The following is a 27,588-nucleotide window of genomic DNA, read 5'->3' on the forward strand; positions in this document are numbered from 1 at the left end:
TTTGAAGCCAATTGGTTTGGGGCCATACCGCTGGTGCTGTGACCAAGTCCTGAAAACCATAGCCAACAGCATCTACAGTAGAATTTCACAATGCAACCACATCAGGCCCACTGCATACATAGGTTTTAAAGTCATCTCTATATCGTCAGTCTATGATGTAGACCTGGAGGAGTTTTTAGCGCATTCGTCTGTACGAAGTTGAGTTCGGGTTTGTGGCCAATCTTCTTACTTCTTGTTGTCTTGCGATGGTGGTATAGTGGTGAGCATAGCTGCCTTCCAAGCAGTTGACCTGGTTTCAATTCCCAGCCATTGCAGAGGACTTTGCTCATCGAGACTTCGCCCCTTCTCTGAAGAGCAGAGGATTGGCAGTGTTTTCTTCATACTGCTTTAAATACCACATGTGTCACTGGCAACAACTCAAAGGTGAACCCTTCCTTACTTCCAATAGTAGGCAGTATAGCCCCACTCACCCCCACCTTTGACCCTCAACAGGATTAACTGGATATGAAAACTACATGCTTTTACGTCACAGGAATAAAATAAGTCTATCAGCAAACCCTACCAGACACTGTTTGCAAAGTTGGACAAGTCAACAAATGTGTTGCTCTTTTACTACCTTTTGAAGCCAATTGGTTTGGGGCCATACCGCTGGTGCTGTGACCAAGTCCTGAAAACCATGGCCAACAGCATCTACAGTAGAATGTCACAATGCAACCACATCAGGCCAACTGCGTACATAGGTTTTAAAGTCATTTCTATATCGTCAGTCTATGATGTAGACCTGGAGGATTTTTTAGCGCATTCGTCTGTACGAAGTTGAGTTCGGGTTTGTGGCCAATCTTCTTACCTCTTGTTGTCTTGCGATGGTGGTATAGTGGTGAGCATAGCTGCCTTCCAAGCAGTTGACCTGGGTTCGATTCCCAGCCATCGCAAAGGGTTTTGCTCATTGAGACTTTGCCCCTTCTCTGAAGAGCAGAGGATTGGCAGTGTTTTCTTCATACTGCTTTAAATGCCACATGTGTCACTGGCAACAACTCAAAGGTGAACCCTTCCTTACTTCCAATGGTAGGCAGTATAGCCCCACTCACCCCCACCTTTGACCCTCAACAGGATTAACTGGATATGGACAATACATGCTTGTATGTCACAGGAAAAAATTAAGTCTATCAGCAAACCCTACCAGACACTGTTTGCAAAGTTGTAAGAGTCAACCAATGTGTTGCTTTTTTACTACCTTTTGAAGCCAATTGGTTTGGGGCCATACCGCTGGTGCTGTGACCAAGTCCTGAAAACCATAGCCAACAGCATCTACAGTAGAATGTCACAATGCAACCACATCAGGTCTACTGCGTACAGAGGTTTTAAAGTCATCTCTATATTGTCAGTCTATGATGTGGACCAGGAGGAGTTTTTTGCGCATTCGTCCTTACGAAGTTGAGTTCGGGTTTGTGGCCAATCTTCTTACTTCTTGTTGTCTTGCGATGGTGGTATAGTGGTGAGCATAGCTGCCTTCCAAGCAGTTGACCTGGGTTCGATTCCCAGCCTTCGCAAAGGGTTTTGCTCATTGAGACTTTGCCCCTTCTCTGAAGAGCAGAGGATTGGCAGTGTTTTCTTCATACTGCTTTAAATGCCACATGTGTCACTGGCAACAACTCAAAGGTAAACCCTTCCTTACTTCCAATTGTAGGCAGTGTAGCCCCACTCATCCCCTACCTTTGACCCTCAACAGGATTAACTGGATATGAAAACTACGTGCTTTTATGTCACAGGAATAAAATAAGTCTATCAGCAAACCCTACCAGACACTGTTTGCAAAGTTGGAAAAGTCAACCAATGTGTTGCTCTTTTACTACCTTTTGAAGCCAATTGGTTTGGGGCCATACCGCTGGTGCTGTGACCAAGTCCTGAAAACCATAGCCAACAGCATCTACAGTAGAATGTCACAATGCAACCACATCAGGCCAACTGCGTACATAGGTTTTAAAGTCATTTCTATATCGTCAGTCTATGATGTAGACCTGGAGGATTTTTTAGCGCATTCGTCTGTACGAAGTTGAGTTCGGGTTTGTGGCCAATCTTCTTACCTCTTGTTGTCTTGTGATGGTGGTATAGTGGTGAGCATAGCTGCCTTCCAAGCAGTTGACCTGGTTTCAATTCCCAGCCATTGCAGAGGACTTTGCTCATCGAGACTTCGCCCCTTCTCTGAAGAGCAGAGGATTGGCAGTGTTTTCTTCATACTGCTTTAAATACCACATGTGTCACTGGCAACAACTCAAAGGTGAACCCTTCCTTACTTCCAATAGTAGGCAGTATAGCCCCACTCACCCCCACCTTTGACCCTCAACAGGATTAACTGGATATGAAAACTACATGCTTTTATGTCACAGGAATAAAATAAGTCTATCAGCAAACCCTACCAGACACTGTTTGCAAAGTTGGACAAGTCAACAAATGTGTTGCTCTTTTACTACCTTTTGAAGCCAATTGGTTTGGGGCCATACCGCTGGTGCTGTGACCAAGTCCTGAAAACCATGGCCAACAGCATCTACAGTAGAATGTCACAATGCAACCACATCAGGCCAACTGCGTACATAGGTTTTAAAGTCATTTCTATATCGTCAGTCTATGATGTAGACCTGGAGGATTTTTTAGTGCATTCGTCTGTACGAAGTTGAGTTCGGGTTTGTGGCCAATCTTCTTACTTCTTGTTGTCTTGCGATGGTGGTATAGTGGTGAGCATAGCTGCCTTCCAAGCAGTTGACCTGGTTTCGATTCCCAGCCATCGCACAGGACTTTGCTCATCGAGACTTTGCCCCTTCTCTGAAGAGCAGAGGATTGGCAATGTTATCTTCATACTGCTTTAAATGCCACATGTGTCACTGGCAACAACTCAAAGGTGAACCCTTCCTTACTTCCAATGGTAGGCAGTATAGCCCCACTCACCCCCACCTTTGACCCTCAACAGGATTAACTGGATATGAAAACTACATGCTTGTATGTCACAGGAACAAATTAAGTCTATCAGCAAACCCTACCAGACACTGTTTGCAGAGTTGTAAGAGTCAACCAATGTGTTGCTCTTTTACTACCTTTTGAAGCCAATTGGTTTGGGGCCATACCGCTGGTGCTGTGACCAAGTCCTGAAAACCATAGCCAACAGCATCTACAGTAGAATGTCACAATGCAACCACATCAGGTCTACTGCGTACAGAGGTTTTAAAGTCATCTCTTTATTGTCAGTCTATGATGTGGACCTGGAGGAGTTTTTTGCGCAGTCGTCCTTACGAAGTTGGGTACGGGTTTGTGGCCAATCTTCTTACTTCTTGTTTTCTTGCGATGGTGGTATAGTGGTAAGCATAGCTGCCTTCCAAACAGTTGACCTGGGTTCGATTACCAGCCATCGCAGAGGACTTTGCTCATCAAGACAATGCCCCTTCTTTGAAGAGCAGAGGATTGGCAATGTTTTCTTCATACTGCTTTAAATGCCACGTGTCACTGGCAACAAGTCAAAGGTGAACCCTTCCTTACTTCCAATGGTAGGCAGTATAGCCCCACTCACCCCTACCTTTGACCCTCAACAGGATTAACTGGATATGAAAACTACATGCTTTTATGTCACAGGAATAAAATAAGTCTATCAGCAAACCCTACCAGACACTGTTTGCAAAGTTGGAAAAGTCAACCAATGTGTTGCTCTTTTACTACCTTTTGAAGCCAATTGGTTTGGGGCCATACAAGGTGCTGTGACCAAGTCCTGAAAACCATAGCCAACAGCATCTACAGTAGAATGTCACAATGCAACCACATCAAGCCAACTGCGTACATAGGTTTTAAAGTCATTTCTATATCGTCAGTCTATGATGTAGACCTGGAGGATTTTTTAGCGCATTCGTCTGTACGAAGTTGAGTTCGGGTTTGTGGCCAATCTTCTTACCTCTTGTTGTCTTGCGATGGTGGTATAGTGGTGAGCATAGCTGCCTTCCAAGCAGTTGACCTGGGTTCGATTCCCAGCCATCGCAAAGGGTTTTGCTCATTGAGACTTTGCCCCTTCTCTGAAGAGCAGAGGATTGGCAGTGTTTTCTTCATACTGCTTTAAATGCCACATGTGTCACTGGCAACAACTCAAAGGTGAACCCTTCCTTACTTCCAATGGTAGGCAGTTTAGACCCACTCACCCCCACCTTTGACCCTCAACAGGATTAACTGGATATGGACAATACATGCTTGTATGTCACAGGAACAAATTAAGTCTATCAGCAAACCCTACCAGACACTGTTTGCAAAGTTGTAAGAGTCAACCAATGTGTTGCTTTTTTACTACCTTTTGAAGCCAATTGGTTTGGGGCCATACCGCTGGTGCTGTGACCAAGTCCTGAAAACCATAGCCAACAGCATCTACAGTAGAATGTCACAATGCAACCACATCAGGTCTACTGCGTACAGAGGTTTTAAAGTCATCTCTATATTGTCAGTCTATGATGTGGACCTGGAGGAGTTTTTTGCGCATTCGTCCTTACGAAGTTGAGTTCGGGTTTGTGGCCAATCTTCTTACTTCTTGTTGTCTTGCGATGGTGGTATCGTGGTGAGCATAGCTGCCTTCCAAACAGTTGACCTGGGTTAGATTCCCAGCCTTCGCAAAGGGTTTTGCTCATTGAGACTTTGCCCCTTCTCTGAAGAGCAGAGGATTGGCAGTGTTTTCTTCATACTGCTTTAAATGCCACATGTGTCACTGGCAACAACTCAAAGGTGAACCCTTCCTTACTTCCAATGGTAGGCAGTATAGCCCCACTCACCCCCACCTTTGACCCTCAACAGGATTAACTGGATATGGACAATACATGCTTGTATGTCACAGGAACAAATTAAGTCTATCAGCAAACCCTACCAGACACTGTTTGCAAAGTTGTAAGAGTCAACCAATGTGTTGCTTTTTTACTACCTTTTGAAGCCAATTGGTTTGGGGCCATACCGCTGGTGCTGTGACCAAGTCCTGAAAACCATAGCCAACAGCATCTACAGTAGAATGTCACAATGCAACCACATCAGGTCTTCTGCGTACAGAGGTTTTAAAGTCATCTCTATATTGTCAGTCTATGATGTAGACCTGGAGGAGTTTTTTGCGCATTCGTCCTTACGAAGTTGGGTTCGGGTTTGTGGCCAATCTTCTTACCTCTTGTTGTCTTGCGATGGTGGTATAGTGGTGAGCATAGCTGCCTTCCAAGCAGTTGACCTGGGTTCGAGGAGGACTTTGCTCATCAAGACATTGCCCCTTCTCTGAAGAGCAGAGGATTGGCAATGTTTTTTTCATACTGCTTTAAATGCCACAAGTGTCACTGGCAACAACTCAAAGGTGAACCCTTCCTTATCTTAATGGTAGGCAGTAAAGCCCCACTCATCCCCACCTTTGACCCTCAACAGGATTAACTGGATATGAAAACTACATGCTTTTATGTCACAGGAATAAAATAAGTCTATCAGCAAACCCTACCAGACACTGTTTGCAAAGTTGGACAAGTCAACAAATGTGTTGCTCTTTTACTACCTTTTGAAGCCAATTGGTTTGGGGCCATACCGCTGGTGCTGTGACCAAGTCCTGAAAACCATAGCCAACAGCATCTACAGTAGAATTTCACAATGCAACCACATCAGGCCCACTGCATACATAGGTTTTAAAGTCATCTCTATATCGTCAGTCTATGATGTAGACCTGGAGGAGTTTTTAGCGCATTCGTCTGTACGAAGTTGAGTTCGGGTTTGTGGCCAATCTTCTTACTTCTTGTTGTCTTGCGATGGTGGTATAGTGGTGAGCATAGCTGCCTTCCAAGCAGTTGACCTGGTTTCAATTCCCAGCCATTGCAGAGGACTTTGCTCATCGAGACTTCGCCCCTTCTCTGAAGAGCAGAGGATTGGCAGTGTTTTCTTCATACTGCTTTAAATACCACATGTGTCACTGGCAACAACTCAAAGGTGAACCCTTCCTTACTTCCAATAGTAGGCAGTATAGCCCCACTCACCCCCACCTTTGACCCTCAACAGGATTAACTGGATATGGACAATACATGCTTGTATGTCACAGGAACAAATTAAGTCTATCAGCAAACCCTACCAGACACTGTTTGCAAAGTTGTAAGAGTCAACCAATGTGTTGCTTTTTTACTACCTTTTGAAGCCAATTGGTTTGGGGCCATACCGCTGGTGCTGTGACCAAGTCCTGAAAACCATAGCCAACAGCATCTACAGTAGAATGTCACAATGCAACCACATCAGGTCTACTGCGTACAGAGGTTTTAAAGTCATCTCTATATTGTCAGTCTATGATGTGGACCTGGAGGAGTTTTTTGCGCATTCGTCCTTACGAAGTTGAGTTCGGGTTTGTGGCCAATCTTCTTACTTCTTGTTGTCTTGCGATGGTGGTATCGTGGTGAGCATAGCTGCCTTCCAAACAGTTGACCTGGGTTAGATTCCCAGCCTTCGCAAAGGGTTTTGCTCATTGAGACTTTGCCCCTTCTCTGAAGAGCAGAGGATTGGCAGTGTTTTCTTCATACTGCTTTAAATGCCACATGTGTCACTGGCAACAACTCAAAGGTGAACCCTTCCTTACTTCCAATGGTAGGCAGTATAGCCCCACTCACCCCCACCTTTGACCCTCAACAGGATTAACTGGATATGGACAATACATGCTTGTATGTCACAGGAACAAATTAAGTCTATCAGCAAACCCTACCAGACACTGTTTGCAAATTTGTAAGAGTCAACCAATGTGTTGCTTTTTTACTACCTTTTGAAGCCAATTGGTTTGGGGCCATACCGCTGGTGCTGTGACCAAGTCCTGAAAACCATAGCCAACAGCATCTACAGTAGAATGTCACAATGCAACCACATCAGGTCTTCTGCGTACAGAGGTTTTAAAGTCATCTCTATATTGTCAGTCTATGATGTAGACCTGGAGGAGTTTTTTGCGCATTCGTCCTTACGAAGTTGGGTTCGGGTTTGTGGCCAATCTTCTTACCTCTTGTTGTCTTGCGATGGTGGTATAGTGGTGAGCATAGCTGCCTTCCAAGCAGTTGACCTGGGTTCGAGGAGGACTTTGCTCATCAAGACATTGCCCCTTCTCTGAAGAGCAGAGGATTGGCAATGTTTTTTTCATACTGCTTTAAATGCCACAAGTGTCACTGGCAACAACTCAAAGGTGAACCCTTCCTTATCTTAATGGTAGGCAGTAAAGCCCCACTCATCCCCACCTTTGACCCTCAACAGGATTAACTGGATATGAAAACTACATGCTTTTATGTCACAGGAATAAAATAAGTCTATCAGCAAACCCTACCAGACACTGTTTGCAAAGTTGGACAAGTCAACAAATGTGTTGCTCTTTTACTACCTTTTGAAGCCAATTGGTTTGGGGCCATACCGCTGGTGCTGTGACCAAGTCCTGAAAACCATAGCCAACAGCATCTACAGTAGAATTTCACAATGCAACCACATCAGGCCCACTGCATACATAGGTTTTAAAGTCATCTCTATATCGTCAGTCTATGATGTAGACCTGCAGGAGTTTTTAGCGCATTCGTCTGTACGAAGTTGAGTTCGGGTTTGTGGCCAATCTTCTTACTTCTTGTTGTCTTGCGATGGTGGTATAGTGGTGAGCATAGCTGCCTTCCAAGCAGTTGACCTGGTTTCAATTCCCAGCCATTGCAGAGGACTTTGCTCATCGAGACTTCGCCCCTTCTCTGAAGAGCAGAGGATTGGCAGTGTTTTCTTCATACTGCTTTAAATACCACATGTGTCACTGGCAACAACTCAAAGGTGAACCCTTCCTTACTTCCAATAGTAGGCAGTATAGCCCCACTCACCCCCACCTTTGACCCTCAAAAGGATTAACTGGATATGAAAACTACATGCTTTTATGTCACAGGAATAAAATAAGTCTATCAGCAAACCCTACCAGACACTGTTTGCAAAGTTGGACAAGTCAACAAATGTGTTGCTCTTTTACTACCTTTTGAAGCCAATTGGTTTGGGGCCATACCGCTGGTGCTGTGACCAAGTCCTGAAAACCATGGCCAACAGCATCTACAGTAGAATGTCACAATGCAACCACATCAGGCCAACTGCGTACATAGGTTTTAAAGTCATTTCTATATCGTCAGTCTATGATGTAGACCTGGAGGATTTTTTAGTGCATTCGTCTGTACGAAGTTGAGTTCGGGTTTGTGGCCAATCTTCTTACTTCTTGTTGTCTTGCGATGGTGGTATAGTGGTGAGCATAGCTGCCTTCCAAGCAGTTGACCTGGTTTCGATTCCCAGCCATCGCACAGGACTTTGCTCATCGAGACTTTGCCCCTTCTCTGAAGAGCAGAGGATTGGCAATGTTATCTTCATACTGCTTTAAATGCCACATGTGTCACTGGCAACAACTCAAAGGTGAACCCTTCCTTACTTCCAATGGTAGGCAGTATAGCCCCACTCACCCCCACCTTTGACCCTCAACAGGATTAACTGGATATGAAAACTACATGCTTGTATGTCACAGGAACAAATTAAGTCTATCAGCAAACCCTACCAGACACTGTTTGCAGAGTTGTAAGAGTCAACCAATGTGTTGCTCTTTTACTACCTTTTGAAGCCAATTGGTTTGGGGCCATACCGCTGGTGCTGTGACCAAGTCCTGAAAACCATAGCCAACAGCATCTACAGTAGAATGTCACAATGCAACCACATCAGGTCTACTGCGTACAGAGGTTTTAAAGTCATCTCTTTATTGTCAGTCTATGATGTGGACCTGGAGGAGTTTTTTGCGCAGTCGTCCTTACGAAGTTGGGTACGTGTTTGTGGCCAATCTTCTTACTTCTTGTTTTCTTGCGATGGTGGTATAGTGGTAAGCATAGCTGCCTTCCAAACAGTTGACCTGGGTTCGATTACCAGCCATCGCAGAGGACTTTGCTCATCAAGACAATGCCCCTTCTTTGAAGAGCAGAGGATTGGCAATGTTTTCTTCATACTGCTTTAAATGCCACGTGTCACTGGCAACAAGTCAAAGGTGAACCCTTCCTTACTTCCAATGGTAGGCAGTATAGCCCCACTCACCCCTACCTTTGACCCTCAACAGGATTAACTGGATATGAAAACTACATGCTTTTATGTCACAGGAATAAAATAAGTCTATCAGCAAACCCTACCAGACACTGTTTGCAAAGTTGGAAAAGTCAACCAATGTGTTGCTCTTTTACTACCTTTTGAAGCCAATTGGTTTGGGGCCATACAAGGTGCTGTGACCAAGTCCTGAAAACCATAGCCAACAGCATCTACAGTAGAATGTCACAATGCAACCACATCAGGCCAACTGCGTACATAGGTTTTAAAGTCATTTCTATATCGTCAGTCTATGATGTAGACCTGGAGGATTTTTTAGTGCATTCGTCTGTACGAAGTTGAGTTCGGGTTTGTGGCCAATCTTCTTACCTCTTGTTGTCTTGCGATGGTGGTATAGTGGTGAGCATAGCTGCCTTCCAAGCAGTTGACCTGGGTTCGATTCCCAGCCATCGCAAAGGGTTTTGCTCATTGAGACTTTGCCCCTTCTCTGAAGAGCAGAGGATTGGCAGTGTTTTCTTCATACTGCTTTAAATGCCACATGTGTCACTGGCAACAACTCAAAGGTGAACCCTTCCTTACTTCCAATGGTAGGCAGTATAGCCCCACTCACCCCCACCTTTGACCCTCAACAGGATTAACTGGATATGGACAATACATGCTTGTATGTCACAGGAAAAAATTAAGTCTATCAGCAAACCCTACCAGACACTGTTTGCAAAGTTGTAAGAGTCAACCAATGTGTTGCTTTTTTACTACCTTTTGAAGCCAATTGGTTTGGGGCCATACCGCTGGTGCTGTGACCAAGTCCTGAAAACCATAGCCAACAGCATCTACAGTAGAATGTCACAATGCAACCACATCAGGTCTACTGCGTACAGAGGTTTTAAAGTCATCTCTATATTGTCAGTCTATGATGTGGACCAGGAGGAGTTTTTTGCGCATTCGTCCTTACGAAGTTGAGTTCGGGTTTGTGGCCAATCTTCTTACTTCTTGTTGTCTTGCGATGGTGGTATAGTGGTGAGCATAGCTGCCTTCCAAGCAGTTGACCTGGGTTCGATTCCCAGCCTTCGCAAAGGGTTTTGCTCATTGAGACTTTGCCCCTTCTCTGAAGAGCAGAGGATTGGCAGTGTTTTCTTCATACTGCTTTAAATGCCACATGTGTCACTGGCAACAACTCAAAGGTAAACCCTTCCTTACTTCCAATTGTAGGCAGTGTAGCCCCACTCATCCCCTACCTTTGACCCTCAACAGGATTAACTGGATATGAAAACTACGTGCTTTTATGTCACAGGAATAAAATAAGTCTATCAGCAAACCCTACCAGACACTGTTTGCAAAGTTGGAAAAGTCAACCAATGTGTTGCTCTTTTACTACCTTTTGAAGCCAATTGGTTTGGGGCCATACCGCTGGTGCTGTGACCAAGTCCTGAAAACCATAGCCAACAGCATCTACAGTAGAATGTCACAATGCAACCACATCAGGCCAACTGCGTACATAGGTTTTAAAGTCATTTCTATATCGTCAGTCTATGATGTAGACCTGGAGGATTTTTTAGCGCATTCGTCTGTACGAAGTTGAGTTCGGGTTTGTGGCCAATCTTCTTACCTCTTGTTGTCTTGTGATGGTGGTATAGTGGTGAGCATAGCTGCCTTCCAAGCAGTTGACCTGGTTTCAATTCCCAGCCATTGCAGAGGACTTTGCTCATCGAGACTTCGCCCCTTCTCTGAAGAGCAGAGGATTGGCAGTGTTTTCTTCATACTGCTTTAAATACCACATGTGTCACTGGCAACAACTCAAAGGTGAACCCTTCCTTACTTCCAATAGTAGGCAGTATAGCCCCACTCACCCCCACCTTTGACCCTCAACAGGATTAACTGGATATGAAAACTACATGCTTTTATGTCACAGGAATAAAATAAGTCTATCAGCAAACCCTACCAGACACTGTTTGCAAAGTTGGACAAGTCAACAAATGTGTTGCTCTTTTACTACCTTTTGAAGCCAATTGGTTTGGGGCCATACCGCTGGTGCTGTGACCAAGTCCTGAAAACCATGGCCAACAGCATCTACAGTAGAATGTCACAATGCAACCACATCAGGTCTACTGCGTACAGAGGTTTTAAAGTCATCTCTTTATTGTCAGTCTATGATGTGGACCTGGAGGAGTTTTTTGCGCAGTCGTCCTTACGAAGTTGGGTACGGGTTTGTGGCCAATCTTCTTACTTCTTGTTTTCTTGCGATGGTGGTATAGTGGTAAGCATAGCTGCCTTCCAAACAGTTGACCTGGGTTCGATTACCAGCCATCGCAGAGGACTTTGCTCATCAAGACAATGCCCCTTCTTTGAAGAGCAGAGGATTGGCAATGTTTTCTTCATACTGCTTTAAATGCCACGTGTCACTGGCAACAAGTCAAAGGTGAACCCTTCCTTACTTCCAATGGTAGGCAGTATAGCCCCACTCACCCCTACCTTTGACCCTCAACAGGATTAACTGGATATGAAAACTACATGCTTTTATGTCACAGGAATAAAATAAGTCTATCAGCAAACCCTACCAGACACTGTTTGCAAAGTTGGAAAAGTCAACCAATGTGTTGCTCTTTTACTACCTTTTGAAGCCAATTGGTTTGGGGCCATACAAGGTGCTGTGACCAAGTCCTGAAAACCATAGCCAACAGCATCTACAGTAGAATGTCACAATGCAACCACATCAAGCCAACTGCGTACATAGGTTTTAAAGTCATTTCTATATCGTCAGTCTATGATGTAGACCTGGAGGAGTTTTTTGCGCATTCGTCCTTACGAAGTTGAGTTCGGGTTTGTGGCCAATCTTCTTACTTCTTGTTGTCTTGCGATGGTGGTATCGTGGTGAGCATAGCTGCCTTCCAAACAGTTGACCTGGGTTAGATTCCCAGCCTTCGCAAAGGGTTTTGCTCATTGAGACTTTGCCCCTTCTCTGAAGAGCAGAGGATTGGCAGTGTTTTCTTCATACTGCTTTAAATGCCACATGTGTCACTGGCAACAACTCAAAGGTGAACCCTTCCTTACTTCCAATGGTAGGCAGTATAGCCCCACTCACCCCCACCTTTGACCCTCAACAGGATTAACTGGATATGGACAATACATGCTTGTATGTCACAGGAACAAATTAAGTCTATCAGCAAACCCTACCAGACACTGTTTGCAAAGTTGTAAGAGTCAACCAATGTGTTGCTTTTTTACTACCTTTTGAAGCCAATTGGTTTGGGGCCATACCGCTGGTGCTGTGACCAAGTCCTGAAAACCATAGCCAACAGCATCTACAGTAGAATGTCACAATGCAACCACATCAGGTCTTCTGCGTACAGAGGTTTTAAAGTCATCTCTATATTGTCAGTCTATGATGTAGACCTGGAGGAGTTTTTTGCGCATTCGTCCTTACGAAGTTGGGTTCGGGTTTGTGGCCAATCTTCTTACCTCTTGTTGTCTTGCGATGGTGGTATAGTGGTGAGCATAGCTGCCTTCCAAGCAGTTGACCTGGGTTCGAGGAGGACTTTGCTCATCAAGACATTGCCCCTTCTCTGAAGAGCAGAGGATTGGCAATGTTTTTTTCATACTGCTTTAAATGCCACAAGTGTCACTGGCAACAACTCAAAGGTGAACCCTTCCTTATCTTAATGGTAGGCAGTAAAGCCCCACTCATCCCCACCTTTGACCCTCAACAGGATTAACTGGATATGAAAACTACATGCTTTTATGTCACAGGAATAAAATAAGTCTATCAGCAAACCCTACCAGACACTGTTTGCAAAGTTGGACAAGTCAACAAATGTGTTGCTCTTTTACTACCTTTTGAAGCCAATTGGTTTGGGGCCATACCGCTGGTGCTGTGACCAAGTCCTGAAAACCATAGCCAACAGCATCTACAGTAGAATTTCACAATGCAACCACATCAGGCCCACTGCATACATAGGTTTTAAAGTCATCTCTATATCGTCAGTCTATGATGTAGACCTGGAGGAGTTTTTAGCGCATTCGTCTGTACGAAGTTGAGTTCGGGTTTGTGGCCAATCTTCTTACTTCTTGTTGTCTTGCGATGGTGGTATAGTGGTGAGCATAGCTGCCTTCCAAGCAGTTGACCTGGTTTCAATTCCCAGCCATTGCAGAGGACTTTGCTCATCGAGACTTCGCCCCTTCTCTGAAGAGCAGAGGATTGGCAGTGTTTTCTTCATACTGCTTTAAATACCACATGTGTCACTGGCAACAACTCAAAGGTGAACCCTTCCTTACTTCCAATAGTAGGCAGTATAGCCCCACTCACCCCCACCTTTGACCCTCAACAGGATTAACTGGATATGAAAACTACATGCTTTTATGTCACAGGAATAAAATAAGTCTATCAGCAAACCCTACCAGACACTGTTTGCAAAGTTGGACAAGTCAACAAATGTGTTGCTCTTTTACTACCTTTTGAAGCCAATTGGTTTGGGGCCATACCGCTGGTGCTGTGACCAAGTCCTGAAAACCATGGCCAACAGCATCTACAGTAGAATGTCACAATGCAACCACATCAGGCCAACTGCGTACATAGGTTTTAAAGTCATTTCTATATCGTCAGTCTATGATGTAGACCTGGAGGATTTTTTAGTGCATTCGTCTGTACGAAGTTGAGTTCGGGTTTGTGGCCAATCTTCTTACTTCTTGTTGTCTTGCGATGGTGGTATCGTGGTGAGCATAGCTGCCTTCCAAACAGTTGACCTGGGTTAGATTCCCAGCCTTCGCAAAGGGTTTTGCTCATTGAGACTTTGCCCCTTCTCTGAAGAGCAGAGGATTGGCAGTGTTTTCTTCATACTGCTTTAAATGCCACATGTGTCACTGGCAACAACTCAAAGGTGAACCCTTCCTTACTTCCAATGGTAGGCAGTATAGCCCCACTCACCCCCACCTTTGACCCTCAACAGGATTAACTGGATATGGACAATACATGCTTGTATGTCACAGGAACAAATTAAGTCTATCAGCAAACCCTACCAGACACTGTTTGCAAAGTTGTAAGAGTCAACCAATGTGTTGCTTTTTTACTACCTTTTGAAGCCAATTGGTTTGGGGCCATACCGCTGGTGCTGTGACCAAGTCCTGAAAACCATAGCCAACAGCATCTACAGTAGAATGTCACAATGCAACCACATCAGGTCTTCTGCGTACAGAGGTTTTAAAGTCATCTCTATATTGTCAGTCTATGATGTAGACCTGGAGGAGTTTTTTGCGCATTCGTCCTTACGAAGTTGGGTTCGGGTTTGTGGCCAATCTTCTTACCTCTTGTTGTCTTGCGATGGTGGTATAGTGGTGAGCATAGCTGCCTTCCAAGCAGTTGACCTGGGTTCGAGGAGGACTTTGCTCATCAAGACATTGCCCCTTCTCTGAAGAGCAGAGGATTGGCAATGTTTTTTTCATACTGCTTTAAATGCCACAAGTGTCACTGGCAACAACTCAAAGGTGAACCCTTCCTTATCTTAATGGTAGGCAGTAAAGCCCCACTCATCCCCACCTTTGACCCTCAACAGGATTAACTGGATATGAAAACTACATGCTTTTATGTCACAGGAATAAAATAAGTCTATCAGCAAACCCTACCAGACACTGTTTGCAAAGTTGGACAAGTCAACAAATGTGTTGCTCTTTTACTACCTTTTGAAGCCAATTGGTTTGGGGCCATACCGCTGGTGCTGTGACCAAGTCCTGAAAACCATAGCCAACAGCATCTACAGTAGAATTTCACAATGCAACCACATCAGGCCCACTGCATACATAGGTTTTAAAGTCATCTCTATATCGTCAGTCTATGATGTAGACCTGGAGGAGTTTTTAGCGCATTCGTCTGTACGAAGTTGAGTTCGGGTTTGTGGCCAATCTTCTTACTTCTTGTTGTCTTGCGATGGTGGTATAGTGGTGAGCATAGCTGCCTTCCAAGCAGTTGACCTGGTTTCAATTCCCAGCCATTGCAGAGGACTTTGCTCATCGAGACTTCGCCCCTTCTCTGAAGAGCAGAGGATTGGCAGTGTTTTCTTCATACTGCTTTAAATACCACATGTGTCACTGGCAACAACTCAAAGGTGAACCCTTCCTTACTTCCAATAGTAGGCAGTATAGCCCCACTCACCCCCACCTTTGACCCTCAACAGGATTAACTGGATATGAAAACTACATGCTTTTATGTCACAGGAATAAAATAAGTCTATCAGCAAACCCTACCAGACACTGTTTGCAAAGTTGGACAAGTCAACAAATGTGTTGCTCTTTTACTACCTTTTGAAGCCAATTGGTTTGGGGCCATACCGCTGGTGCTGTGACCAAGTCCTGAAAACCATGGCCAACAGCATCTACAGTAGAATGTCACAATGTAACCACATCAGGCCAACTGCGTACATAGGTTTTAAAGTCATTTCTATATCGTCAGTCTATGATGTAGACCTGGAGGATTTTTTAGTGCATTCGTCTGTACGAAGTTGAGTTCGGGTTTGTGGCCAATCTTCTTACTTCTTGTTGTCTTGCGATGGTGGTATAGTGGTGAGCATAGCTGCCTTCCAAGCAGTTGACCTGGTTTCGATTCCCAGCCATCGCACAGGACTTTGCTCATCGAGACTTTGCCCCTTCTCTGAAGAGCAGAGGATTGGCAATGTTATCTTCATACTGCTTTAAATGCCACATGTGTCACTGGCAACAACTCAAAGGTGAACCCTTCCTTACTTCCAATGGTAGGCAGTATAGCCCCACTCACCCCCACCTTTGACCCTCAACAGGATTAACTGGATATGAAAACTACATGCTTGTATGTCACAGGAACAAATTAAGTCTATCAGCAAACCCTACCAGACACTGTTTGCAGAGTTGTAAGAGTCAACCAATGTGTTGCTCTTTTACTACCTTTTGAAGCCAATTGGTTTGGGGCCATACCGCTGGTGCTGTGACCAAGTCCTGAAAACCATAGCCAACAGCATCTACAGTAGAATGTCACAATGCAACCACATCAGGTCTACTGCGTACAGAGGTTTTAAAGTCATCTCTTTATTGTCAGTCTATGATGTGGACCTGGAGGAGTTTTTTGCGCAGTCGTCCTTACGAAGTTGGGTACGTGTTTGTGGCCAATCTTCTTACTTCTTGTTTTCTTGCGATGGTGGTATAGTGGTAAGCATAGCTGCCTTCCAAACAGTTGACCTGGGTTCGATTACCAGCCATCGCAGAGGACTTTGCTCATCAAGACAATGCCCCTTCTTTGAAGAGCAGAGGATTGGCAATGTTTTCTTCATACTGCTTTAAATGCCACGTGTCACTGGCAACAAGTCAAAGGTGAACCCTTCCTTACTTCCAATGGTAGGCAGTATAGCCCCACTCACCCCTACCTTTGACCCTCAACAGGATTAACTGGATATGAAAACTACATGCTTTTATGTCACAGGAATAAAATAAGTCTATCAGCAAACCCTACCAGACACTGTTTGCAAAGTTGGAAAAGTCAACCAATGTGTTGCTCTTTTACTACCTTTTGAAGCCAATTGGTTTGGGGCCATACAAGGTGCTGTGACCAAGTCCTGAAAACCATAGCCAACAGCATCTACAGTAGAATGTCACAATGCAACCACATCAGGCCAACTGCGTACATAGGTTTTAAAGTCATTTCTATATCGTCAGTCTATGATGTAGACCTGGAGGATTTTTTAGTGCATTCGTCTGTACGAAGTTGAGTTCGGGTTTGTGGCCAATCTTCTTACTACTTGTTGTCTTGCGATGGTGGTATAGTGGTGAGCATAGCTGCCTTCCAAGCAGTTGACCTGGGTTCGATTCCCAGCCATCGCACAGGACTTTGCTCATCGAGACTTTGCCCCTTCTCTGAAGAGCAGAGGATTGGCAATGTTATCTTCATACTGCTTTAAATGCCACATGTGTCACTGGCAACAACTCAAAGGTGAACCCTTCCTTACTTCCAATGGTAGGCAATATAGCCCCACTCACCCCCACCTTTGACCCTCAACAGGATTAACTGGATATGAAAACTACATGCTTGTATGTCACAGGAACAAATTAAGTCTATCAGCAAACCCTACCAGACACTGTTTGCAAAGTTGTAAGAGTCAACCAATGTGTTGCTCTTTTACTACCTTTTGAAGCCAATTGGTTTGGGGCCATACCGCTGGTGCTGTGACCAAGTCCTGAAAACCATAGCCAACAGCATCTACAGTAGAATTTCACAATGCAACCACATCAGGCCCACTGCATACATAGGTTTTAAAGTCATCTCTATATCGTCAGTCTATGATGTAGACCTGGAGGAGTTTTTAGTGCATTCGTCTGTACGAAGTTGAGTTCGGGTTTGTGGCCAATCTTCTTACTTCTTGTTGTCTTGCGATGGTGGTATAGTGGTGAGCATAGCTGCCTTCCAAGCAGTTGACCTGGTTTCGATTCCCAGCCATCGCACAGGACTTTGCTCATCGAGACTTTGCCCCTTCTCTGAAGAGCAGAGGATTGGCAATGTTATCTTCATACTGCTTTAAATGCCACAGGTGTCACTTGCAACAACTCAAAGGTGAACCCTTCCTTACCTTAATGCTAGGCAGTAAAGCCCCACTCATCCCCACCTTTGACCCTCAACAGGATTAACTGGATATGAAAACTACATGCTTTTATGTCACTGGAATAAAATAAGTCTATCAGCAAACCCTACCAGACACTGTTTGCAAAGTTGGACAAGTCAACAAATGTGTTGCTCTTTTACTACCTTTTGAAGCCAATTGGTTTGGGGCCATACCGCTGGTGCTGTGACCAAGTCCTGAAAACCATGGCCAACAGCATCTACAGTAGAATGTCACAATGCAACCACATCAGGCCAACTGCGTACATAGGTTTTAAAGTCATTTCTATATCGTCAGTCTATGATGTAGACCTGGAGGATTTTTTTAGCGCATTCGTCTGTACGAAGTTGAGTTCGGGTTTGTGGCCAATCTTCTTACCTCTTGTTGTCTTGCGATGGTGGTATAGTGGTGAGCATAGCTGCCTTCCAAGCAGTTGACCTGGGTTCGATTCCCAGCCATCGCAGAGGACTTTGCTCATTGAGACTTTGCCCCTTCTCTGAAGAGCAGAGGATTGGCAGTGTTATCTTCATACTGCTTTAAATGCCACATGTGTCACTGGCAACAACTCAAAGGTAAACCCTTCCTTACTTCCAATGGTAGGCAGTATAGCCCCACTCACCCCCACCTTTGACCCTCAACAGGATTAACTGGATATGAAAACTACATGCTTGTATGTCACAGGAACAAATTAAGTCTATCAGCAAACCCTACCAGACACTGTTTGCAAAGTTGTAAGAGTCAACCAATGTGTTGCTCTTTTACTACCTTTTGAAGCCAATTGGTTTGGGGCCATACCGCTGGTGCTGTGACCAAGTCCTGAAAACCATAGCCAACAGCATCTACAGTAGAATTTCACAATGCAACCACATCAGGCCCACTGCATACATAGGTTTTAAAGTCATCTCTATATCGTCAGTCTATGATGTAGACCTGGAGGAGTTTTTAGCGCATTCGTCTGTACGAAGTTGAGTTCGGGTTTGTGGCCAATCTTCTTACTTCTTGTTGTCTTGCGATGGTGGTATAGTGGTGAGCATAGCTGCCTTCCAAGCAGTTTACCTGGTTTCAATTCCCAGCCATCGCAGAGGACTTTGCTCATCGAGACATCGCCCCTTCTCTGAAGATCAGAGGATTGGCAGTGTTTTCTTCATACTGCTTTAAATGCCACATGTGTCACTGGCAACAACTCAAAGGTGAACCCTTCCTTACTTCCAATAGTAGGCAGTATAGCCCCACTCACCCCCACCTTTGACCCTCAACAGGATTAACTGGATATGAAAACTACATGCTTTTATGTCACAGGAATAAAATAAGTCTATCAGCAAATCCTACCAGACACTGTTTGCAAAGTAGGACAAGTCAACAAATGTGTTGCTCTTTTACTACCTTTTGAAGCCAATTAGTTTGGGGCCATACCGCTGGTGCTGTGACCAAGTCCTGAAAACCATGGCCAACAGCATCTACAGTAGAATGTCACAATGCAACCACATCAGGCCAACTGCGTACATAGGTTTTAAAGTCATTTCTATATCGTCAGTCTATGATGTAGACCTGGAGGATTTTTTAGCGCATTCGTCTGTACGAAGTTGAGTTCGGGTTTGTGGCCAATCTTCTTACCTCTTGTTGTCTTGCGATGGTGGTATAGTGGTGAGCATAGCTGCCTTCCAAGCAGTTGACCTGGGTTCGATTCCCAGCCATCGCAAAGGGTTTTGCTCATTGAGACTTTGCCCCTTCTCTGAAGAGCAGAGGATTGGCAGTGTTTTCTTCATACTGCTTTAAATGCCACATGTGTCACTGGCAACAACTCAAAGGTGAACCCTTCCTTACTTCCAATGGTAGGCAGTTTAGACCCACTCACCCCCACCTTTGACCCTCAACAGGATTAACTGGATATGGACAATACATGCTTGTATGTCACAGGAACAAATTAAGTCTATCAGCAAACCCTACCAGACACTGTTTGCAAAGTTGTAAGAGTCAACCAATGTGTTGCTTTTTTACTACCTTTTGAAGCCAATTGGTTTGGGGCCATACCGCTGGTGCTGTGACCAAGTCCTGAAAACCATAGCCAACAGCATCTACAGTAGAATGTCACAATGCAACCACATCAGGTCTACTGCGTACAGAGGTTTTAAAGTCATCTCTATATTGTCAGTCTATGATGTGGACCTGGAGGAGTTTTTTGCGCATTCGTCCTTACGAAGTTGAGTTCGGGTTTGTGGCCAATCTTCTTACTTCTTGTTGTCTTGCGATGGTGGTATCGTGGTGAGCATAGCTGCCTTCCAAACAGTTGACCTGGGTTAGATTCCCAGCCTTCGCAAAGGGGTTTGCTCATTGAGACTTTGCCCCTTCTCTGAAGAGCAGAGGATTGGCAGTGTTTTCTTCATACTGCTTTAAATGCCACATGTGTCACTGGCAACAACTCAAAGGTGAACCCTTCCTTACTTCCAATGGTAGGCAGTATAGCCCCACTCACCCCCACCTTTGACCCTCAACAGGATTAACTGGATATGGACAATACATGCTTGTATGTCACAGGAACAAATTAAGTCTATCAGCAAACCCTACCAGACACTGTTTGCAAAGTTGTAAGAGTCAACCAATGTGTTGCTTTTTTACTACCTTTTGAAGCCAATTGGTTTGGGGCCATACCGCTGGTGCTGTGACCAAGTCCTGAAAACCATAGCCAACAGCATCTACAGTAGAATGTCACAATGCAACCACATCAGGTCTTCTGCGTACAGAGGTTTTAAAGTCATCTCTATATTGTCAGTCTATGATGTAGACCTGGAGGAGTTTTTTGCGCATTCGTCCTTACGAAGTTGGGTTCGGGTTTGTGGCCAATCTTCTTACCTCTTGTTGTCTTGCGATGGTGGTATAGTGGTGAGCATAGCTGCCTTCCAAGCAGTTGACCTGGGTTCGAGGAGGACTTTGCTCATCAAGACATTGCCCCTTCTCTGAAGAGCAGAGGATTGGCAATGTTTTTTTCATACTGCTTTAAATGCCACAAGTGTCACTGGCAACAACTCAAAGGTGAACCCTTCCTTATCTTAATGGTAGGCAGTAAAGCCCCACTCATCCCCACCTTTGACCCTCAACAGGATTAACTGGATATGAAAACTACATGCTTTTATGTCACAGGAATAAAATAAGTCTATCAGCAAACCCTACCAGACACTGTTTGCAAAGTTGGACAAGTCAACAAATGTGTTGCTCTTTTACTACCTTTTGAAGCCAATTGGTTTGGGGCCATACCGCTGGTGCTGTGACCAAGTCCTGAAAACCATAGCCAACAGCATCTACAGTAGAATTTCACAATGCAACCACATCAGGCCCACTGCATACATAGGTTTTAAAGTCATCTCTATATCGTCAGTCTATGATGTAGACCTGGAGGAGTTTTTAGCGCATTCGTCTGTACGAAGTTGAGTTCGGGTTTGTGGCCAATCTTCTTACTTCTTGTTGTCTTGCGATGGTGGTATAGTGGTGAGCATAGCTGCCTTCCAAGCAGTTGACCTGGTTTCAATTCCCAGCCATTGCAGAGGACTTTGCTCATCGAGACTTCGCCCCTTCTCTGAAGAGCAGAGGATTGGCAGTGTTTTCTTCATACTGCTTTAAATACCACATGTGTCACTGGCAACAACTCAAAGGTGAACCCTTCCTTACTTCCAATAGTAGGCAGTATAGCCCCACTCACCCCCACCTTTGACCCTCAACAGGATTAACTGGATATGAAAACTACATGCTTTTATGTCACAGGAATAAAATAAGTCTATCAGCAAACCCTACCAGACACTGTTTGCAAAGTTGGACAAGTCAACAAATGTGTTGCTCTTTTACTACCTTTTGAAGCCAATTGGTTTGGGGCCATACCGCTGGTGCTGTGACCAAGTCCTGAAAACCATGGCCAACAGCATCTACAGTAGAATGTCACAATGCAACCACATCAGGCCAACTGCGTACATAGGTTTTAAAGTCATTTCTATATCGTCAGTCTATGATGTAGACCTGGAGGATTTTTTAGCGCATTCGTCTGTACGAAGTTGAGTTCGGGTTTGTGGCCAATCTTCTTACCTCTTGTTGTCTTGCGATGGTGGTATAGTGGTGAGCATAGCTGCCTTCCAAGCAGTTGACCTGGGTTCGATTCCCAGCCATCGCAAAGGGTTTTGCTCATTGAGACTTTGCCCCTTCTCTGAAGAGCAGAGGATTGGCAGTGTTTTCTTCATACTGCTTTAAATGCCACATGTGTCACTGGCAACAACTCAAAGGTGAACCCTTCCTTACTTCCAATGGTAGGCAGTATAGCCCCACTCACCCCCACCTTTGACCCTCAACAGGATTAACTGGATATGGACAATACATGCTTGTATGTCACAGGAACAAATTAAGTCTATCAGCAAACCCTACCAGACACTGTTTGCAAAGTTGTAAGAGTCAACCAATGTGTTGCTTTTTTACTACCTTTTGAAGCCAATTGGTTTGGGGCCATACCGCTGGTGCTGTGACCAAGTCCTGAAAACCATAGCCAACAGCATCTACAGTAGAATGTCACAATGCAACCACATCAGGTCTACTGCGTACAGAGGTTTTAAAGTCATCTCTATATTGTCAGTCTATGATGTGGACCAGGAGGAGTTTTTTGCGCATTCGTCCTTACGAAGTTGAGTTCGGGTTTGTGGCCAATCTTCTTACTTCTTGTTGTCTTGCGATGGTGGTATAGTGGTGAGCATAGCTGCCTTCCAAGCAGTTGACCTGGGTTCGATTCCCAGCCTTCGCAAAGGGTTTTGCTCATTGAGACTTTGCCCCTTCTCTGAAGAGCAGAGGATTGGCAGTGTTTTCTTCATACTGCTTTAAATGCCACATGTGTCACTGGCAACAACTCAAAGGTAAACCCTTCCTTACTTCCAATTGTAGGCAGTGTAGCCCCACTCATCCCCTACCTTTGACCCTCAACAGGATTAACTGGATATGAAAACTACGTGCTTTTATGTCACAGGAATAAAATAAGTCTATCAGCAAACCCTACCAGACACTGTTTGCAAAGTTGGAAAAGTCAACCAATGTGTTGCTCTTTTACTACCTTTTGAAGCCAATTGGTTTGGGGCCATACCGCTGGTGCTGTGACCAAGTCCTGAAAACCATAGCCAACAGCATCTACAGTAGAATGTCACAATGCAACCACATCAGGCCAACTGCGTACATAGGTTTTAAAGTCATTTCTATATCGTCAGTCTATGATGTAGACCTGGAGGATTTTTTAGCGCATTCGTCTGTACGAAGTTGAGTTCGGGTTTGTGGCCAATCTTCTTACCTCTTGTTGTCTTGCGATGGTGGTATAGTGGTGAGCATAGCTGCCTTCCAAGCAGTTGACCTGGGTTCGAGGAGGACTTTACTCATCAAGACATTGCCCCTTCTCTGAAGAGCAGAGGATTGGCAATGTTTTTTTCATACTGCTTTAAATGCCACAAGTGTCACTGGCAACAACTCAAAGGTGAACCCTTCCTTATCTTAATGGTAGGCAGTAAAGCCCCACTCATCCCCACCTTTGACCCTCAACAGGATTAACTGGATATGAAAACTACATGCTTTTATGTCACAGGAATAAAATAAGTCTATCAGCAAACCCTACCAGACACTGTTTGCAAAGTTGGACAAGTCAACAAATGTGTTGCTCTTTTACTACCTTTTGAAGCCAATTGGTTTGGGGCCATACCGCTGGTGCTGTGACCAAGTCCTGAAAACCATAGCCAACAGCATCTACAGTAGAATTTCACAATGCAACCACATCAGGCCCACTGCATACATAGGTTTTAAAGTCATCTCTATATCGTCAGTCTATGATGTAGACCTGGAGGAGTTTTTAGCGCATTCGTCTGTACGAAGTTGAGTTCGGGTTTGTGGCCAATCTTCTTACTTCTTGTTGTCTTGCGATGGTGGTATAGTGGTGAGCATAGCTGCCTTCCAAGCAGTTGACCTGGTTTCAATTCCCAGCCATTGCAGAGGACTTTGCTCATCGAGACTTCGCCCCTTCTCTGAAGAGCAGAGGATTGGCAGTGTTTTCTTCATACTGCTTTAAATACCACATGTGTCACTGGCAACAACTCAAAGGTGAACCCTTCCTTACTTCCAATAGTAGGCAGTATAGCCCCACTCACCCCCACCTTTGACCCTCAACAGGATTAACTGGATATGAAAACTACATGCTTTTATGTCACAGGAATAAAATAAGTCTATCAGCAAACCCTACCAGACACTGTTTGCAAAGTTGGACAAGTCAACAAATGTGTTGCTCTTTTACTACCTTTTGAAGCCAATTGGTTTGGGGCCATACCGCTGGTGCTGTGACCAAGTCCTGAAAACCATGGCCAACAGCATCTACAGTAGAATGTCACAATGCAACCACATCAGGCCAACTGCGTACATAGGTTTTAAAGTCATTTCTATATCGTCAGTCTATGATGTAGACCTGGAGGATTTTTTAGCGCATTCGTCTGTACGAAGTTGAGTTCGGGTTTGTGGCCAATCTTCTTACCTCTTGTTGTCTTGCGATGGTGGTATAGTGGTGAGCATAGCTGCCTTCCAAGCAGTTGACCTGGGTTCGATTCCCAGCCATCGCAAAGGGTTTTGCTCATTGAGACTTTGCCCCTTCTCTGAAGAGCAGAGGATTGGCAGTGTTTTCTTCATACTGCTTTAAATGCCACATGTGTCACTGGCAACAACTCAAAGGTGAACCCTTCCTTACTTCCAATGGTAGGCAGTATAGCCCCACTCACCCCCACCTTTGACCCTCAACAGGATTAACTGGATATGGACAATACATGCTTGTATGTCACAGGAACAAATTAAGTCTATCAGCAAACCCTACCAGACACTGTTTGCAAAGTTGTAAGAGTCAACCAATGTGTTGCTTTTTTACTACCTTTTGAAGCCAATTGGTTTGGGGCCATACCGCTGGTGCTGTGACCAAGTCCTGAAAACCATAGCCAACAGCATCTACAGTAGAATGTCACAATGCAACCACATCAGGTCTACTGCGTACAGAGGTTTTAAAGTCATCTCTATATTGTCAGTCTATGATGTGGACCAGGAGGAGTTTTTTGCGCATTCGTCCTTACGAAGTTGAGTTCGGGTTTGTGGCCAATCTTCTTACTTCTTGTTGTCTTGCGATGGTGGTATAGTGGTGAGCATAGCTGCCTTCCAAGCAGTTGACCTGGGTTCGATTCCCAGCCTTCGCAAAGGGTTTTGCTCATTGAGACTTTGCCCCTTCTCTGAAGAGCAGAGGATTGGCAGTGTTTTCTTCATACTGCTTTAAATGCCACATGTGTCACTGGCAACAACTCAAAGGTAAACCCTTCCTTACTTCCAATGGTAGGCAGTATAGCCCCACTCACCCCCACCTTTGACCCTCAACAGGATTAACTGGATATGAAAACTACATGCTTGTATGTCACAGGAACAAATTAAGTCTATCAGCAAACCCTACCAGACACTGTTTGCAAAGTTGTAAGAGTCAACCAATGTGTTGCTCTTTTACTACCTTTTGAAGCCAATTGGTTTGGGGCCATACCGCTGGTGCTGTGACCAAGTCCTGAAAACCATAGCCAACAGCATCTACAGTAGAATTTCACAATGCAACCACATCAGGCCCACTGCATACATAGGTTTTAAAGTCATCTCTATATCGTCAGTCTATGATGTAGACCTGGAGAATTTTTTAGTGCATTCGTCTGTACGAAGTTGAGTTCGGGTTTGTGGCCAATTTTCTTACTTCTTGTTGTCTTGCGATGGTGGTATAGTGGTGAGCATAGCTGCCTTCCAAGCAGTTGACCTGGTTTCAATTCCCAGCCATCGCAAAGGGTTTTGTTCATTAAGACTTTGCCCCTTCTCTGAAGAGCAGAGGATTGGCAGTGTTTTCTTCATACTGCTTTAAATGCCACATGTGTCACTGGCAACAACTCAAAGGTGAACCCTTCCTTACTTCCAATGGTAGGCAGTATAGCCCCACTCACCCCCACCTTTGACCCTCAACAGGATTAACTGGATATGAAAACTACATGCTTTTATGTCACAGGAATAAAATAAGTCTATCAGCAAACCCTACCAGACACTGTTTGCAAAGTTGGACAAGTCAACAAATGTGTTGCTCTTTTACTACCTTTTGAAGCCAATTGGTTTGGGGCCATACCGCTGGTGCTGTGACCAAGTCCTGAAAACCATGGCCAACAGCACCTACAGTAGAATGTCACAATGCAACCACATCAGGCCAACTGCGTACATAGGTTTTAAAGTCATTTCTATATCGTCAGTCTATGATGTAGACCTGGAGGATTTTTTAGCGCGTTCGTCTGTACGAAGTTGAGTTCGGGTTTGTGGCCAATCTTCTTACCTCTTGTTATCTTGCGATGGTGGTATAGTGGTGAGCATAGCTGCCTTCCAAGCAGTTGACCTGGGTTTGATTCCCAGCCATCGCAGAGGACTTTGGTCATCGAGATTTTGCCCCTTCTCTGAAGAGCAGAGGATTGGCAGTGTTTTCGTCATACTGCTTTAAATGCCACATGTGTCACTGGCAACAACTCAAAGGTGAACCCTTCCTTACTTCCAATGGTAGGCAGTATAGCCCCACTCACCCCTACCTTTGACCCTCAACAGGATTAACTGGATATGAAAACTACATGCTTTTATGTCACAGGAATAAAATTAGTCTATCCGCAAACCCTACCAGACACTGTTTGCAAAGTTGGAAAAGTCAACCAATGTGTTGCTCTTTTACTACCTTTTGAAGCCAATTGGTTTGGGGCCATACAAGGTGCTGTGACCAAGTCCTGAAAACCATAGCCAACAGCATCTACAGTAGAATGTCACAATGCAACCACATCAGGCCAACAACGTACATAGGTTTTAAAGTCATTTCTATATCGTCAGTCTATGATGTAGACCTGGAGGATTTTTTAGCGCATTCGTCTGTACGAAGTTGAGTTCGGGTTTGTGGCCAATCTTCTTACTTCTTGTTGTCTTGCGATGGTGGTATAGTGGTGAGCATAGCTGCCTTCCAAGCAGTTCACCTGGTTTCGATTCCCAGCCATCGCACAGGACTTTGCTCATCGAGACTTTGCCCCTTCTCTGAAGAGCAGAGGATTGGCAATGTTATCTTCATACTGCTTTAAATGCCACAGGTGTCACTTGCAACAACTCAAAGGTGAACCCTTCCTTACCTTAATGGTAGGCAGTAAAGCCCCACTCATCCCCACCTTTGACCCTCAACAGGATTAACTGGATATGAAAACTACATGCTTGTATGTCACAGGAACAAATTAAGTCTATCAGCAAACCCTACCAGACACTGTTTGCAAAGTTGGAAAAGTCAACCAATGTGTTGCTCTTTTACTACCTTTTGAAGCCAATTGGTTTGGGGCCATACCGCTGGTGCTGTGACCAAGTCCTGAAAACCATAGCCAACAGCATCTACAGTAGAATTTCACAATGCAACCACATCAGGCCCACTGCATACATAGGTTTTAAAGTCATCTCTATATCGTCAGTCTATGATGTAGACCTGGAGGAGTTTTTAGTGCATTCGTCTGTACGAAGTTGAGTTCGGGTTTGTGGCCAATCTTCTTACTTCTTGTTGTCTTGCGATGGTGGTATAGTGGTGAGCATAGCTGCCTTCCAAGCAGTTGACCTGGGTTCGATTCCCAGCCATCGCAGAGGGCTATGCTCATTGAGCTTTTCCCCCTTCTCTGTCGATCAGAGGATTGGCAATGTAATCTTCATACTGCTTTAAATGCCACAGGTGTCACTTGCAACAATTCAAAGGTGAACCCTTCCTTACCTTAATGGTAGGCAGTAAAGCCCCACTCATCCCCACCTTTGACCCTCAACAGGATTAACTGGA

The 27,588-nt window shown here is 44.7% G+C and overlaps 19 non-coding genes across 19 annotated transcripts; all 19 read left to right on the forward strand.

Moving 5' to 3' along the window:
* Positions 1-860: 860 nt before the first annotated feature.
* Positions 861-932, forward strand: trnag-ucc (transfer RNA glycine (anticodon UCC)). The gene has a single exon. It is a non-coding gene; the product is annotated as a tRNA-Gly (tRNA).
* A 546-nt stretch (positions 933-1,478) lies between these two features.
* trnag-ucc (transfer RNA glycine (anticodon UCC)) lies at positions 1,479-1,550 on the forward strand. Its single transcript has one exon. It is a non-coding gene; the product is annotated as a tRNA-Gly (tRNA).
* A 1,165-nt stretch (positions 1,551-2,715) lies between these two features.
* On the forward strand, positions 2,716-2,787 carry trnag-ucc (transfer RNA glycine (anticodon UCC)). The gene has a single exon. It is a non-coding gene; the product is annotated as a tRNA-Gly (tRNA).
* A 1,160-nt stretch (positions 2,788-3,947) lies between these two features.
* Positions 3,948-4,019, forward strand: trnag-ucc (transfer RNA glycine (anticodon UCC)). Its single transcript has one exon. It is a non-coding gene; the product is annotated as a tRNA-Gly (tRNA).
* A 4,224-nt stretch (positions 4,020-8,243) lies between these two features.
* On the forward strand, positions 8,244-8,315 carry trnag-ucc (transfer RNA glycine (anticodon UCC)). Its single transcript has one exon. It is a non-coding gene; the product is annotated as a tRNA-Gly (tRNA).
* Positions 8,316-9,475: 1,160 nt separating this feature from the next.
* On the forward strand, positions 9,476-9,547 carry trnag-ucc (transfer RNA glycine (anticodon UCC)). The gene has a single exon. It is a non-coding gene; the product is annotated as a tRNA-Gly (tRNA).
* Positions 9,548-10,093: 546 nt separating this feature from the next.
* Positions 10,094-10,165, forward strand: trnag-ucc (transfer RNA glycine (anticodon UCC)). The gene has a single exon. It is a non-coding gene; the product is annotated as a tRNA-Gly (tRNA).
* Positions 10,166-15,622: 5,457 nt separating this feature from the next.
* Positions 15,623-15,694, forward strand: trnag-ucc (transfer RNA glycine (anticodon UCC)). Its single transcript has one exon. It is a non-coding gene; the product is annotated as a tRNA-Gly (tRNA).
* A 1,160-nt stretch (positions 15,695-16,854) lies between these two features.
* On the forward strand, positions 16,855-16,926 carry trnag-ucc (transfer RNA glycine (anticodon UCC)). Its single transcript has one exon. It is a non-coding gene; the product is annotated as a tRNA-Gly (tRNA).
* Positions 16,927-17,472: 546 nt separating this feature from the next.
* trnag-ucc (transfer RNA glycine (anticodon UCC)) lies at positions 17,473-17,544 on the forward strand. Its single transcript has one exon. It is a non-coding gene; the product is annotated as a tRNA-Gly (tRNA).
* Positions 17,545-18,090: 546 nt separating this feature from the next.
* On the forward strand, positions 18,091-18,162 carry trnag-ucc (transfer RNA glycine (anticodon UCC)). The gene has a single exon. It is a non-coding gene; the product is annotated as a tRNA-Gly (tRNA).
* Positions 18,163-19,326: 1,164 nt separating this feature from the next.
* Positions 19,327-19,398, forward strand: trnag-ucc (transfer RNA glycine (anticodon UCC)). The gene has a single exon. It is a non-coding gene; the product is annotated as a tRNA-Gly (tRNA).
* Positions 19,399-21,783: 2,385 nt separating this feature from the next.
* On the forward strand, positions 21,784-21,855 carry trnag-ucc (transfer RNA glycine (anticodon UCC)). The gene has a single exon. It is a non-coding gene; the product is annotated as a tRNA-Gly (tRNA).
* A 546-nt stretch (positions 21,856-22,401) lies between these two features.
* Positions 22,402-22,473, forward strand: trnag-ucc (transfer RNA glycine (anticodon UCC)). The gene has a single exon. It is a non-coding gene; the product is annotated as a tRNA-Gly (tRNA).
* A 1,768-nt stretch (positions 22,474-24,241) lies between these two features.
* On the forward strand, positions 24,242-24,313 carry trnag-ucc (transfer RNA glycine (anticodon UCC)). Its single transcript has one exon. It is a non-coding gene; the product is annotated as a tRNA-Gly (tRNA).
* A 546-nt stretch (positions 24,314-24,859) lies between these two features.
* trnag-ucc (transfer RNA glycine (anticodon UCC)) lies at positions 24,860-24,931 on the forward strand. Its single transcript has one exon. It is a non-coding gene; the product is annotated as a tRNA-Gly (tRNA).
* A 546-nt stretch (positions 24,932-25,477) lies between these two features.
* On the forward strand, positions 25,478-25,549 carry trnag-ucc (transfer RNA glycine (anticodon UCC)). The gene has a single exon. It is a non-coding gene; the product is annotated as a tRNA-Gly (tRNA).
* Positions 25,550-26,095: 546 nt separating this feature from the next.
* trnag-ucc (transfer RNA glycine (anticodon UCC)) lies at positions 26,096-26,167 on the forward strand. Its single transcript has one exon. It is a non-coding gene; the product is annotated as a tRNA-Gly (tRNA).
* Positions 26,168-27,328: 1,161 nt separating this feature from the next.
* trnag-ucc (transfer RNA glycine (anticodon UCC)) lies at positions 27,329-27,400 on the forward strand. Its single transcript has one exon. It is a non-coding gene; the product is annotated as a tRNA-Gly (tRNA).
* The last annotated feature ends 188 nt before the right edge of the window (positions 27,401-27,588 follow it).

This window comes from Odontesthes bonariensis, chromosome 20 (genome assembly GCF_027942865.1).
Source record: "Odontesthes bonariensis isolate fOdoBon6 chromosome 20, fOdoBon6.hap1, whole genome shotgun sequence".
Classification (NCBI taxonomy): Eukaryota; Metazoa; Chordata; class Actinopteri; order Atheriniformes; family Atherinopsidae; genus Odontesthes; species Odontesthes bonariensis.